Source organism: Elephas maximus, chromosome 1, assembly GCF_024166365.1.
Source record: "Elephas maximus indicus isolate mEleMax1 chromosome 1, mEleMax1 primary haplotype, whole genome shotgun sequence".
Taxonomy (NCBI): domain Eukaryota; kingdom Metazoa; phylum Chordata; class Mammalia; order Proboscidea; family Elephantidae; genus Elephas; species Elephas maximus.
The window spans coordinates 53341852-53355920 of NC_064819.1; positions in this window are offsets into that span (position 1 = coordinate 53341852).

A 14069-nucleotide genomic window follows, 5' to 3' on the forward strand; every position below is an offset into this window, starting at 1 on the left:
TTCCAAGGAGCACCTGGGGGATTCGAACTGCTAACCTTTTAGTTAGCAGTCATAGCTCTTAACCACTACACCACCAGGTTTTCCTATGAGTAGGAATCAGCTCAATGGCAACAGGTTTGTTTTTTTTTCTTGGTTTCACAGTAAAGGAGGTTAAAAGTCCAAGTTCAGGACGTCAGCTTCAAGGTCAGTGTCTAAAGGGCTTTCTCAGGAACGTGAACTAACAAACTGGAAGGTGAGAGGGAAAAATCATCTTACATCTTTATATAAAATAGTTTTATAAAAATGCAACTTTAACTTTTTTTTTCTTAGTAAGAGATAAGCTTTACCTTAAGACCAATTTGCAGAGGTCTTAACAAACATAAATTGTAAAGGAGTTAAGTTTCTAAATAAGAAAACTTTGCTTCTGAAAAAGTTATCATTATGTAACATTCCAATGCAAATAAACCCCAGGAGAAGAATACAGCTGATGATATCAAGTCTTATCACATTCTGATTCGAGAAAATTAACTGTGTGGCTCTTCATACTGGACAGTCTGTAGTTTTTATTTCCTAATTCTCCTATGTAAATGAATGTACTTTGCAGGAAGCTAGGCATCAGAAAGAAGTGCCATACTGTGGAATAAAGGGAATCCTAAGAAGATAAATAGCCAAAGTACCTAGAAATGACTACTGGGACAAGAAAAAAAAGCATCATCAGTGACAAGAGCTAAGAAAAAACCAAAAGGCATTAGGATGACTGAGGCCCCAATATGATGTAGAAGAAGGCTTTATATCCAAGATAAAGAATACAGGTGAGTAAAAAAGCAACTTCCTTTGTTATTAAACCAGGATTGGCTTGAATTCTCCTTAACAACTGTTAGGGTTTCCTGTTAAAGGCATCAAGTTGTATTTATTTCTTTGAAATTTCCCTGCACATGGGTCACTTCTAACCATGTCTGGTGATATGGATTGTTTTGTTATTTTATAGAAAGCTCATGGTGTAGTGGAAACAAGACAGAGCTGTGTCAACCTTACCTAAGCAAAGACAAGTTTCCGGTTGAGACAGGTTATTAAACTCCCTGAGACTCATTTTCCTAACCTGTAAGATGAGAATAAGAATAAATGGGGTTGTTTTAAAGATAAAGAACTGAGCACATAAAAAGACACTTAATAAGTAATTGTTCCATTCTTTTATTTAATAAAGTTATCTTATTGACTTCTAAGATATGTAATGAGAAAGAAGGCATTCTAGTGTTTGTCTTTTCCTCAGGCTTTCTTTCTCCTCCCCTTCTCTGCCCCCTCCCTGATAGGTAAGTCCAAGCTTCTGGGTGCCTACTCTTACCTTATGACAGCTAATTATAAGTTTGACTCCTTTAAGTGGAAAACGAATGTCATGAAAGTTGACTCTGTGAAGCCAAACCTAAAAAGTAATAGTGGGAACAAAAATTTCTAGTGCTTCCTGGTGAATATACATTCTTTAGAAGGGAGATAGTCTTGATGCAACAATAGTGTGTGGATCAGATCCAGGCTATCCCACTGCTCAGGACAGAAGTGTGTAGCTGTTTTCCTGTTACCCTTCCCCAACCAACTTCAAGTTACGTAAAAACATACAATATAAATCTCCTGAAATAAGAAAAGTTTATGTGCTTGTATGTCACTTAAGTAGACAGAGAATTAAAAAAAAAAACCTCCACCTTGAATACTACACTTTCAGCCTTCAAAAATGTCTCCCTTCATTCCCACTTCTCCTCACCAGTTGAAATCCTAGTCATTCTTTGAACTCTAAAGTAAATGCTATGAAGGATTCTCTGGTCTCTGGAGTTAGAGTAACGTTGCCTTCCACTCAGCTTCCATTGGAGCCCTAGTGGTGCAGTGGATAAGAGCTCGGATGCTAACCAAAAGGTCAGCAGTTCAAGTCCACCAGCTGCTTTTTGGAAACCCTACGGGGCAGTTCTACTCTGTCCTATAGGGTCACTTGATGGCAACGTGTTTGGTTTTGTTTTGGAGCTTCCGTACTACTGTGAATTTCTTGCTCCAGACTCAACCATTTAATAGAGTTATGTGTATACATGTCTATATTATTTATGATACATAGGTATGCTCCTCAGAGTCAAGATTTGCCTGTTGAGAGATAAGTCTCCATGCATCTTATTCTCCTACACATCTTTCAAGCAGAGGCACTGAGAGAACTTGCTTCGAACTACCTATTCAAGGATGATTGCATACTGAACAGCCTGGAAGACAGAGATAGTGTCTCCCTTCAGAGCAAAGATAGGTTTTCTTATGGTTCAGTACAATAAAGATAATTACTTCCTTCAGGGGAAAGTTCAGGCATGCTTACCCTTTATTATAAAAGAGTTACGTTTCCTAAATTCAGAGTTCCTCTCCTGTAACACATTCCACTGCATGTTCAATATCATATGGCCCTCTTTGCATTGCCTTTTGGGAATTGGAGTTCAAGGAAATAAAATAAATGCTAATACTCTGGTTACTGCTATTCTTGTGAGTAGTAACATCCTTTGTCTCTGGTCCAGGAATATCATGTCTTCTGCCAGGACCCATTAAACTATGCAGGCTCTAGCTGACAGACTCTAAATTAACCCCAATAATCCCCACCTCCTGGTATTCATGCCCTTGTGTAATGCCCTCCCCTTAAATGTGGATGGAATGTGTGGCTTGCATATTCAATATGCATATTTAATAAAATATGGCAAAGGTGATGAGATGTATATGATTGTGTGTTCACGACTATGTTTTGTGTGATTGCTCGGCCTATCTTGCAAAAAAGACCATCTCACTTTCTGGCCTTGAGGAAGCAAGTAGCCATGTTGAGAAGGTCCATAATACAGTGAACTGAGGGCAGCCTCTACCTGAAAGCCAGCAAGAAACTGAGACCCCCAATCTACAGCCTTCAAGAAGCTGCATGCTGCCAAATTCTTGACCCACAGCAACTGTGAAATAATAGAGATGTGTGGTTTTAAGCTGTTAACTTTGTGGTAATGTTGTTACTGAGCAACAGATAATTAATACACAGGTTAACTTGGCAGTTTGCAAGCAGGGTGAAACCTCAGACCTCTCACAACTCTTGAAAGCTTTGGGAAAAGGATGAAATGCTGACAGAGACATGATTTTTCTGGAAGAGGAAGGCTGAGGGCCTCATGGGCTGATTGGCAGAATTTGAGGAAAGTCCATGGGAATTGGCAGTAAACATGTTGATCTAATTGCAGAGTTAACTGGGCAATAAATAGTCCTCCACTCTATTGCTTGCTAATGAGGAGGGATTGTCCCCAGTTCTCCAACTTGATGGCTTCAGGCTGACTTCCAAGAAGCAGGTTCAAAGAGAGGTGGCTGAACAGTGCCCTGGTTGTTGCTTACTCTCCTCCATGAAGCAAAAACTTACAAAAATACAGGGAGAAATAGACAATTCAACAATAGTAGTTGGAGACTTCTATACCCCCACTTTCAACAATGGATAGAACAACTTGGCAGAAGATCAAGAAGAAAATAGAAGACTTGAACAACACTATAAACCAACTATATCTAACGGACATCTATAGAACACTCTAGAATATATATGCTTCTCAAGTGCACATGGAATATTCTCCACAATAGACCATATGCTAAGCTATAAAACAAACTTCATAAATTTAAAAACAGAGAAGTAATGCAAAGTATGTTCTCCACCAACAATGAAACGAAATTAGAAATCAATAACAGAAAGAAATTTAGGAAACTCACAAACATGTGTAAATTAAACAATACACTCCTAAGTAAACAATGGGTCAGAAAAGAAATCAAAAGGGAAATCAGAAAATACTTTGACATGAATGAAAATGAAGACACGACATACCAAAACATATGAAATAACAGCAAAAGCAGTATCTAGGAAGGAATTTATAGTTCTAAATGCCTACATTAAGAACGAAAAAATATCTCAAATCAATAAGCTAAACTTCCACCTGTAGACACTGGAAAAAAGACCAAACTGAACCTAAAACAAGGAAAAGGAAGGAAATAATAAGTATTAGAGTGAAATTAATAAAAACAGAGAATAGAATAACAATAGAGAAAATCAATGAAACCAAAAGCTGGTTCTCTGAAAAGATCAACAACACAGACCAAGAAAAAAAGATTCAAATTTCTAGAATCAGAAATGAAAGCGGGAATATCATTACCAACCTTACAGAAATAAAAAGTTTATAAGGGAACACTATGAACAATAAAAAAAAAAAACCAAACTCAGCGCTGTCGAGTTGATTCCAACTCATAGCGACCCTATAGGACAGAGTAGAACTGCCCCATAGAGTTTCCAAGGAGCGCCTGGCAGATTTGAACTGCCGACCCTTTGGTTAGCAGCCGTAGCACTTAACCACTACGCCACCAGGGTTTCCCTACGAACAATAGTATGCCAATAAATTAGATAACCTAGATGAAATGGACAAATTCCTAGAAAGACACAAACTATCAAAACCTCAAGAAATAGAAAACCTGAATAAACCTATAAAAAGTAAAGAGGTTGATTTAGTAATCAAAAAACTACCCACAAAGAAAATCACAAGCCTAGATGGCTTCATCGGTACATCCTACCAAACATTTAAAGAATTAACATCAATTCTGCTCAAACTCTTCTGAAAAATAGAGAGAACACTTCCCAACTCATCCTATGAGGCCAGTATTACCCTGACGCCAAAGGCACTGCAAGAAAACTATAGATCAATATCCCTTATGAATATAGATACAAAAATCCTCAACAACATACAAGTAAATGAAGTCCAACAACTATAAAAAAGAATTATGCACCATGGCCAACTGGGATTTATCGTAAGAATTCAAGGTTGGTTGAAATAAAAAAATCATTTAATATAATAATAATAAAAAAAGATACATTAATATAGTAGAATAAAAAAAAAAAACAGAAAAACACATGAGTATCTCAGTAGATGCAGGAAAACAATTTGCTTTCATGATTAAAACACTCACCAAACTAGGAATAGAAGGAAATTTCCTCAACTCAAAAGGCACCTATGAAAAACCCACAGCTGACATTATACTTAATGGTGAAAGACTGGATGTTTTCCCTCTATGATCAGAAACAAGGTAAGAATGTCTTCTCTCACCCCTTCTATTCAAAATTTTACTGGAGGCACCAGCCAGGAGAATTAGGCAAGATAAAGAAATAAAGGGGCATCCAGATTGGAATGGAAGGAGTAAAGCTATCTCTATTGCAGATGACATAATCTCGTATCTAGAAAATACTATGGAATCTACTAAAAAACTATTAGAACTAATAAACAATTTCAGCAAAGTTGCAGGATACAAGATCAATATAGAAAAATCATTTGTACTTCTATACACTTGCAATGAACAATATGAAAATGAAATTAAGAAAATAATTCCATTTATAATAGTATCACATGAATAAAATACTTAGGAAAAAATTTAACAGAAAAAGTGCAAATCTTGTACTCTGAAAACTGCAAAGTGTTTTTTTAATTTTTACTGTATTTTAAGTGAAAGTTTACAAATCAAGTCAGACTCTCATACAAAAATTTATAAACATCTTACTATACACTCCTAATTGCTCTCCCCCAATAAGACAGCACACTCCTTCCCTCCACTCTTTCTTTTTGTGTCCATCCAGCCAGCTTCCGACCCCCTCTACCCTCTCATCTCCCCTTCAGACAGGAGATGCCAACATAGTCTCAAGTGTCTCCTTAATCCAAGGAGCTCATTCTTCCCCAGTATCCTTTTCTATCCCATGGTCCAATCCAATCCCTGTCTGAAGAATTGGCTTTGGGAATGGTTCCTGTCTTGGGCTAACAGAAGGTCTGGGGACCATGACCTCCAGGGTCCTTCTAGTCTCAGATGATTAAGTCTGTTGTTTTTACAAGAATTTGGGATCTGCATCCCACTGTTCTCCTGTTCCCTCACGGGCTCTCTGTTGTGTACCTTTTCAGGACAGTCATCAGTTATAGCTGGGCACCATCTAGTTCTTCTGGCCTCAGGCTAATGTAGTCTCTGCTTTATGTGGCCGTTTCTGCCTCTTGGGCTCATAATTACCTTGTGTCTTTGGTGTTCTTCATTCTCATTTGCTCCACGTGGGTTGAGACCAATTGATGCATGTTAGATGGCCACTTGCTAGTGTTTAAGACCCCAGACGCCACTCTCCAAAGTGGTGTGCAGAATGTTTTCTTAGTAGATTTTATTATGCCAATTGATTTAGATGTCCCCTGAAACCATGGTCCCCAAACACCCACCCCTGCTACTCTGGCCTTCGAAGCATTTAGTGTATTCAGGAAACCTCTTTGCTTTTGGTATAGCCCAGTTGTGCTGACCTCTCCTGTACTGTGTATTGCCTTTCCTTTCACCTAAAACAGTTCTTATCTACTATCTAATTAGTGAAAACCCCTCTCCCTCCCTCCCTCCCCACTCTTGTAACCATCAAAGAATATTTTCTTCTCTGTTTAAACTATTTCTTGAGTTCTTATAATAGTGGTCTCATGCAATATTTGTCCTTTTGCAGCTGACTAATTTCACTCAGCATAATGCCTTCCAGATTCCTCCATGTTATGAACTGTTTCACGGATTCATCATTGTTCTTTATCAATGCATAATATTCCATTCTGTGAATATGCCATTATTTATCCATTCATCTGTTGAGGGGCACCTTGGTTGCTTCCACCTTTTTTCCTATTGTAAACAGTGCTGCAGTGAACATGGGTGTGCATATATCTGTTCATCTAAAGACTCTTATTTCTCTAGAATATATTCCAAGGAGTGGGATTGCTGGATCATATGGTGGTTCTATTTCTAGTTTTTTAAGGAAGTGCCAAATCGATTTCCAAAGTGGTTGCACCATTTTACATTCCCAACAGGAGTGTATAAGTGTTCCAATCTCTCCACAGCCTCTCCAACATTTATTATTTTGTTTTTTTGGATTAATGCCAGCCTTGTTGTAGCGAGATGGGATCTCACTGTAGTTTTGATTTGCATTTTTTTGTTTTTGTTTTTGGGTTTAATGGCTAATGATTGTGAGCATTTCCTTATGTATCTGTTAACTACCTGAATGTCTTCTTTGGTGAAGTGTCTGTTCATATCCTTTGCCCATTTTTTAATTGGGTTATTTGCCTTTTTGTAGTTGAGTTTTTGCAGTATCATGTAGATTTTAGAGATCAGATGCTGATCGGAAATGTCATAGCTAAAAACTTTTTCCCAGTCTGTAGTTAATCTTTTTACTCTTTTGGTGAAGTCTTTGGATAAGCATAGGTGTTTGATTTTTAGGAGCTCCCAGTTATCTAGTTTTTCTTCTGCATTGTTAGTAATGTTTTGTATACTGTTTATGCCGTGTATTAGGGCTCCTAACGTTGTCCCTATTTTTTCTTCAATGATCTTTATCGTTTTAGATTTTATATTTTGCAAAATGTTTTTGAAAGAAATTAAAGAAGCTCTAAATAAATGGAAAAATGCCACATGTTCGTGGGTTGGAAGCATTAATATTCTTAAGATGGCAATGCTTCCCAAATTTATCAAAAAAAATTCAATGCAATCCTTATAAGAATCCCAACTGACTTCTTTGTAGAAATTGACAAGCTGATTCTAAAAGTCACACTGAATTGCAAGAAACCCAGACTAGTCAAGACAATCATGAAAAAGAATAAAATAGGTGGATTCAGACTTCTAAATTTCAAGCCTTACCTCAAAGCAATAGTTATCAAGACAGTGTGGCATTAACATATAAATAGACATATAGACCAAATGAATAGAATTGAGAGTCCAGAAATAAAATTATGTGGCTATAGTCAACTGATTTTTGACCACGGTGCCTAGACCATTTGATGGAAAGAACAGTTTCTTCAGCAAATGGTGCTGGGACAACTGGATAGCCACATGCAAAAGAATGAAGTTGGACCCTTGCCTCAGACCATATACAAAAATCAACTGAAAATTGGATCAAAGAAATAAATGTAAGGCTAAAAGTATAAAACTCTCAGAATAAAGCAGGGGTAAATCTTCATGTCCTCAGATTTGACAATGGATTCTTGGACATGGCATCAAAAGCATGACCAACAAAAGAAAAAATAGATAAATTGGACTTCAGCAAAATTAAGAATTCTTGTGCTTCAAAGAACACTATTAAGAAAGTGAAAAGACAACCCACAGAATGGGAGTAAATATTTTCAGATATTTTTGCAAACATATGCATATTAGGGACTAGTGCCTAGGGTATAAATAAAGAAATCTCACAACTTAATAATAAAAAGACAAATTCACAATTAAAAATGGGCAAAAGATTTGAACAGACGTTCCTCCAAGGATGATATACAAATGGCCAATAAACACATGAAAAGATGCACCATATCAGTAGTCATCAGGGAAACACAAATCAAAACAACACTATGATTACATCCACTAGGATGGCTTGAATCAAAAAGTTAAATAAGAACAAGCGCTGACAAGGATGTGGAGAAATCAGAACCCTCATACACTGCTGGTAGGATTGTAAAATAGCACGGTCACTCTGGAAAACAGTCCCGCACTTCCTCAAATGTTTAAACGTAAAATAACCATACAGCCCTGCAATTCCATTGGTATGTATATAAAAAACCAAACCAAATCCAGTGCCATCAAATCGATTCCGACTCATAGCGACCCTACAGGACAGAGTAGAACTGCCCCATAGAGTTTCCAAGGAGTGCCTGGCAGATATTCAAACTGCCCAACCTTTGGTTAGCAGCTGTAGCACTTAACCACCACGCCACCAGGGTTTACTCATGATAAATGAAAACATGCCTCACAAAAACTTGTACACAAATGTTTATAGCAGCATTATGCGTAATAGCCAAAATATGGGGGGGAAAACAGATGTCCCTCTACTAACGACTACAGTATCGCTATGAGTCGGCATCAACTTGGCAGTAACAGGTTTTGGCTTTGTATCTACTAATGAATGGATAAGCAAAATGTGGTATATCCATGCAACACAATATTATTCGAACATAAAAAGCAATGAAGTACTGATACATGCTAAGGTATGGATGAATCTTGAAAATATTATGCTAAGTGAAAGAAGCCAGTTGCAAAGGGCCACATATTACATGATTCCATTGACATGAAATGTCCAGAATGTGCAAACTATAGACACTAAAAGTAGACTAGTGGTTGCTTAAGATTGGGGGCGTGGAGAAGGGGTTGATAGGTAAATGTTTTCTTTTTGAGGTAATAAAAATATTCCAAAATTTACTGCGGTGATGACTGCTCATATCTGTGAATATACTAAACACCATCAAACTGTACACTTAAATGGGTGGATCATATGAAATGTGAATTATATCTACTGCTATATCTCTCTATCTATATAATTTCCATCTACCTCAGCAAGGCAGTTTATTCACTGAATGTGGATGGTCCTAGAAAAGAATCATCTTTTCTCAGATGCTTCCTAGGTAATGATCAGGAAGAAAGGGACTGGGGATATATAGCCTGCCCTGAAAATTCAGGATCCCATTTCAGCCATTCCTGGGCATAATGCTTCTTTTTTTTTTTTTTCCTCCCTAATGGCAACCTCAACTCTATGGGGCAGTTCTACTCTGTCCTATAGGGTCGCTATGAGTCAGAATCTACTTACTCAACAGCAATGAGTTTTTTGTTGGTTAATGGCAACCTCAGGATGGCCTTTTGGAACACCTTCTAGGTAGCAGTCCAGCCGAAAACGGGCATAGGGGATTCAAACTTAATTCAGCCTCCTGATTTCTCATGTCAGATGAACACAGTCTTAGACTAGAAGAATAATGACCACTTGCTTGAGTACACTGCTTGCCAAGTCCAACCACAGTGGCTCACAAGGGTCAAAGTAGGGACTAATAGGTCTTGATAGGTTTTATAAAAATTGCCACGTCCATTTTGTACCTGATCCTTACAGACAAAATATATGGGTGGCGTAGGGATGTGATTGGAATAAAAGTGAAGTCATACCTACCGGAATGGGACGCACCAATTTTGTGGTGCTGATCAACAACCCCAATACCTCAGGAGGGAACAACTTAGACCTTGGGAGGTATGGGGAGTGGGGGATATTAATGATCTTCATCTTTCAGTACTATCCCTGAAGCCTTCTTCATGGGAAAAAAAGAAAACCATCCCGATGTAGCTTTCTCAAACTGTTGAAATAACCGTGCGTTTAACTGACTGCTGGGTGGACAGTTCTCTGCCAGACAGCCCTGATCACACTTTGATCACCATCCCACCCAACCTTACTGAGAATTCTATCAGCAACAGTAGAGAATGGCCCCAGCTCTGGCACCTCCACACAAAACACTTTACCACATGCCCTAGCTGTTGATCAGTCATTTTATGGGGCAGACAAATGACTCCTGAATGGAAGATGGACACACAGGACAGATTGCACTCACTTTTTTCAGGCTGTCCCTCCGAAAGTAAGGACCAGGCTCAATTATCTAAAACGAACCAGGCACTTCAGGCCTACCAATTGCTGGAAGATCACATTAGAGGCACTGTCAACCTGTGTCCCCAAACTGACTTAGGTCCAATATGGGGGCCCCAACAGTTACAAACAATGCTTTCTTTGCAGAAGAATCATATGTGGAGGCCAGCATTGACTCACCTCCCTCCTGAAAACATGGTGACTTGCATCTTAGGGAAGTCATAAGAAACCTTGAGCTGTTTAAGGAAATGCCACCAGTAGATCATGTAGCTCTTAGATGACTGTGGAGATCTCTCCAAATGTGGCTACCCTTGATTACTCAGGGGAACCTTCCAGAAGGGTAACTGACTTGTAATTTATGCTCACCCTGCATGCAATTTTTCCTTATGATAGGGGCCATCCACTTAGAAAAGGTGGTACAAAATATGACCCTGACATTACCTGGGTAGCACAAACAGTTAACACACTTGGCTGCTAATTGGAAGGTTCGTGGTTTGAGTCCACCAAGAGCCACCTCGAAAGAAAGGTCGAGCCATCTGCTTTTTAAAAATCAGCCATTGAAAACACTATGGAGCACAGTTCTACTCTGACACATGGAATCACCATGAGTTAGAACCGACTGTACAGCAACTGGGTTACCTGAAGTGCTCAAGAACACCACCCAGGCCCTAGAAGCCTTTCAGTACAGCCACAACTCACTGGCCAGGATTGCTATGGATAATAGAATTGCCCTAGGCTTCCTTCTTGCCAGCCAAGCCCAAGTCTATGCAATCACTAACATCCTGCTGTATCTGAATTAATGCCTCAGGTCAAGGAGCAAAGCCAATATGGAAATTTAAGGATAAAGAAATACACACAGCTTTCTAAAATAAACCTTGATGATTCACAGGATTTGCTCAGCTAGTTAAGCCTGGAACCATGGAAGTTTTGGAAGGTCAGTACTGGAGGTTGTTCTCATCCTGATGCTTGGAGTCCTATTAACTGAAAAAAAAAAAAAAAAAAAACACAAAACCAAACCCATTGCCATCAAGTAAATTCTGACTCATAATGACCCTCCAGGACAGGGTACAACTGCTCCATAGGATTTCCAAGGACCAGCTGGTAGATTCAAACTTTTTGGTTAGCAGCCACAGCTCGCCGTAGTTCTTAACTGCTATGCCACCAGGGCTCCTATTAATTTAAAAAAAAAAAAAAAATTTATAGTCTTAATTAAATTTTCCATGAGCTAAATTGAATGAATTTGGTCCCAACCTCTGTTGGTCAGAGTGGCTGATGGTACAGCATATTCTTGGGGCAATTTGCTAGAAGCTAAGATGGTATAGACACAAAGGGTGAGTATTGTTGGAAGGCAATTCTCCATAGTTCTCTCATGTTTCTGTACATCTTCTGATCACAGACATTGACTGCTTTGTTCCAAGAGGTTTGTTAGCAAACACCTTTAGAAGACAGAGATAGTGTATCCCTTTGGAGAAATGGAAAGCTTTGCTTCATTCCAGTATAATAAGGATAATGTCTCCCTCCAGGACAATGGGCAGGTATGCTTACTGCTTATAATAAAAGATCCAGGTTCCCCAAGCTCCGGGTTCTTTTAAGTAATGCAATTTTCTGTGTGTGCAGGTGTCACCTGGCCCTCTTCATATTGCCCTGTGAGAACTGGGGTTCAGGGGTTCAATGCAAACTCTGGATATTGCTATTGCTATGACTAATAAAATCCTTTGTCTCTGACCCAGGAGTCTTATGTCTTCTGCAAACTCCTACCAAACTGTGGCAGGCTAACTTGATTACACGTGAATTGCTTACAGGTCCTTTACAGTTCTTGACTGTGACCTACTCATCTCTGTATACCCCATTGCATCTACACTAAATTAATACATGAAAGAATTTGTCATTGAACCATGTACAAACACTCAAAAATATAGACCCTGTCCACAGGTCAAATCCATGCCTCTTGTGGGATAAATACTACAGCTACAATATAGGTTATGAACTAGATTATTGAGTGAACAAAATATCACTTTTAAAATATATTTACCCAAATAAGTCCTCAACATAACTCTATTCATTTCACCTGTCATAAAAGCATGACTAATCCCCAGAGCCAAAGAGATTGTGGCTTGATCCTGTCAGTAGTCTTTGATACAGCTAAAACTAATGCATTAATGTCCAGCACAGTTCATCTTCGGCACAGTCAGACAACCAGACTTGACTGCCCAAAAATTCTCATTCTCGTTCTCTCTCAAAGACTGACTTAGACTGGCTCTCTCCCTCTCTCTCTCTCTCTCTCTCTCACACACACACACACACACATCTCTAAGTAGTTAAGAGTTTCTTTGTATTCTTAGAATTCTCTGCATACTAAGAAAAAATAATGGTGATGATATCTGGACCCTCAGCTAAAGTTTATCAGAATATCTAAAAACTTAATTGAATATATACACAAAACAAGTCACATTAAGGGTGAAAATAGATTTCTTTATCCCAAATAAATATTTGCCTCCTAAGGTAAAGTACTTGTTGACTTCCACATCTTATAGAAGTAGAAAGGCAATACGTTGTCTATTTCTTAGTAGTCTTTTTTAAGCTTTCACTTAAAAAAGCAATTATCAGTGGACAAAAATAGATTTAGGAAGATGATTCACCTCAATGAAACATCAGTCAGATATGCACCCTCTAGCCACAGTCCTGTGTGCTATGATCTGGTGTGAAATGACTGGAAGTAGATGGGCTTGGGTTGGGAATTCTGTCAACTGGGAAATATCTGAAGGAGAATGTAGACAAGAAAGCAGGAAGCCAGGTGGTGTAAGTAATTCGGCAATGGCAATTGGTCCCTTCCTTCTGACTTCTTTCTATACTGAGGCTGTTGTTCTGGGGACCATGTTGCTAGCTGCTGTGGTAGATTCCATCTGTTTAGATTAAAATGAAATGCTACCAACATCCTCTGCCTTCCTCACTGATAACTCTTCTGGGATGAAGGGAGGGTTGTTCCCAGTAGCCAAATCCAGTTGTTCTCAGGCTAGCAGCCACATTGGAAATACATGTAGAGGTGGCCTTTTCTCCTGTTCCCTTTCCTTTTGTCCCCTGACTTTCTGGGTGAAGTACCTGGGAGCTTTTCCAAAGAGAAGGAGAACCTCTGGCATTCCACACCAGAAGCACTAAAATTACCCCCTTATCTATCCCACTGGGGCATTGTGAAGCTTCTTTAATTAATGTTTGTCAGACTCTTTGAAATCTTCAAATGAAAGGTAGTGTGGAAAGTGCCAAAGGTGGTAATTACTCACAGCTTATCTCAACCTCTTTGGTTTGTAAATCTGTTTAGAATTTTCACAGGGTCACAGTTTCTCCTAAGTCTTCGAGCAACTCCCCTTAAAAATATCTAGGTCCATTTTCAATGATTTCCAATCCTAGGGACTGTTGGAAATACACACAATGAAAAGTCTATTGTGGAACTGAGCTCACTGTTCGTACTTTGCTATCCTGCATTCTGCAAAATCAAATCCCCAAATTAGGCACTGCAAATCCTTCCCTCCATTCTCTCTGTTCCTGTGTTTCTATTGGGACTATTCCCATTTCCATGAGCAATGCTGGCTTAGACATACACAGTACACTGTGACTCAGCCTTTCATCACATCTTTAGGACAGGTGCGGAACT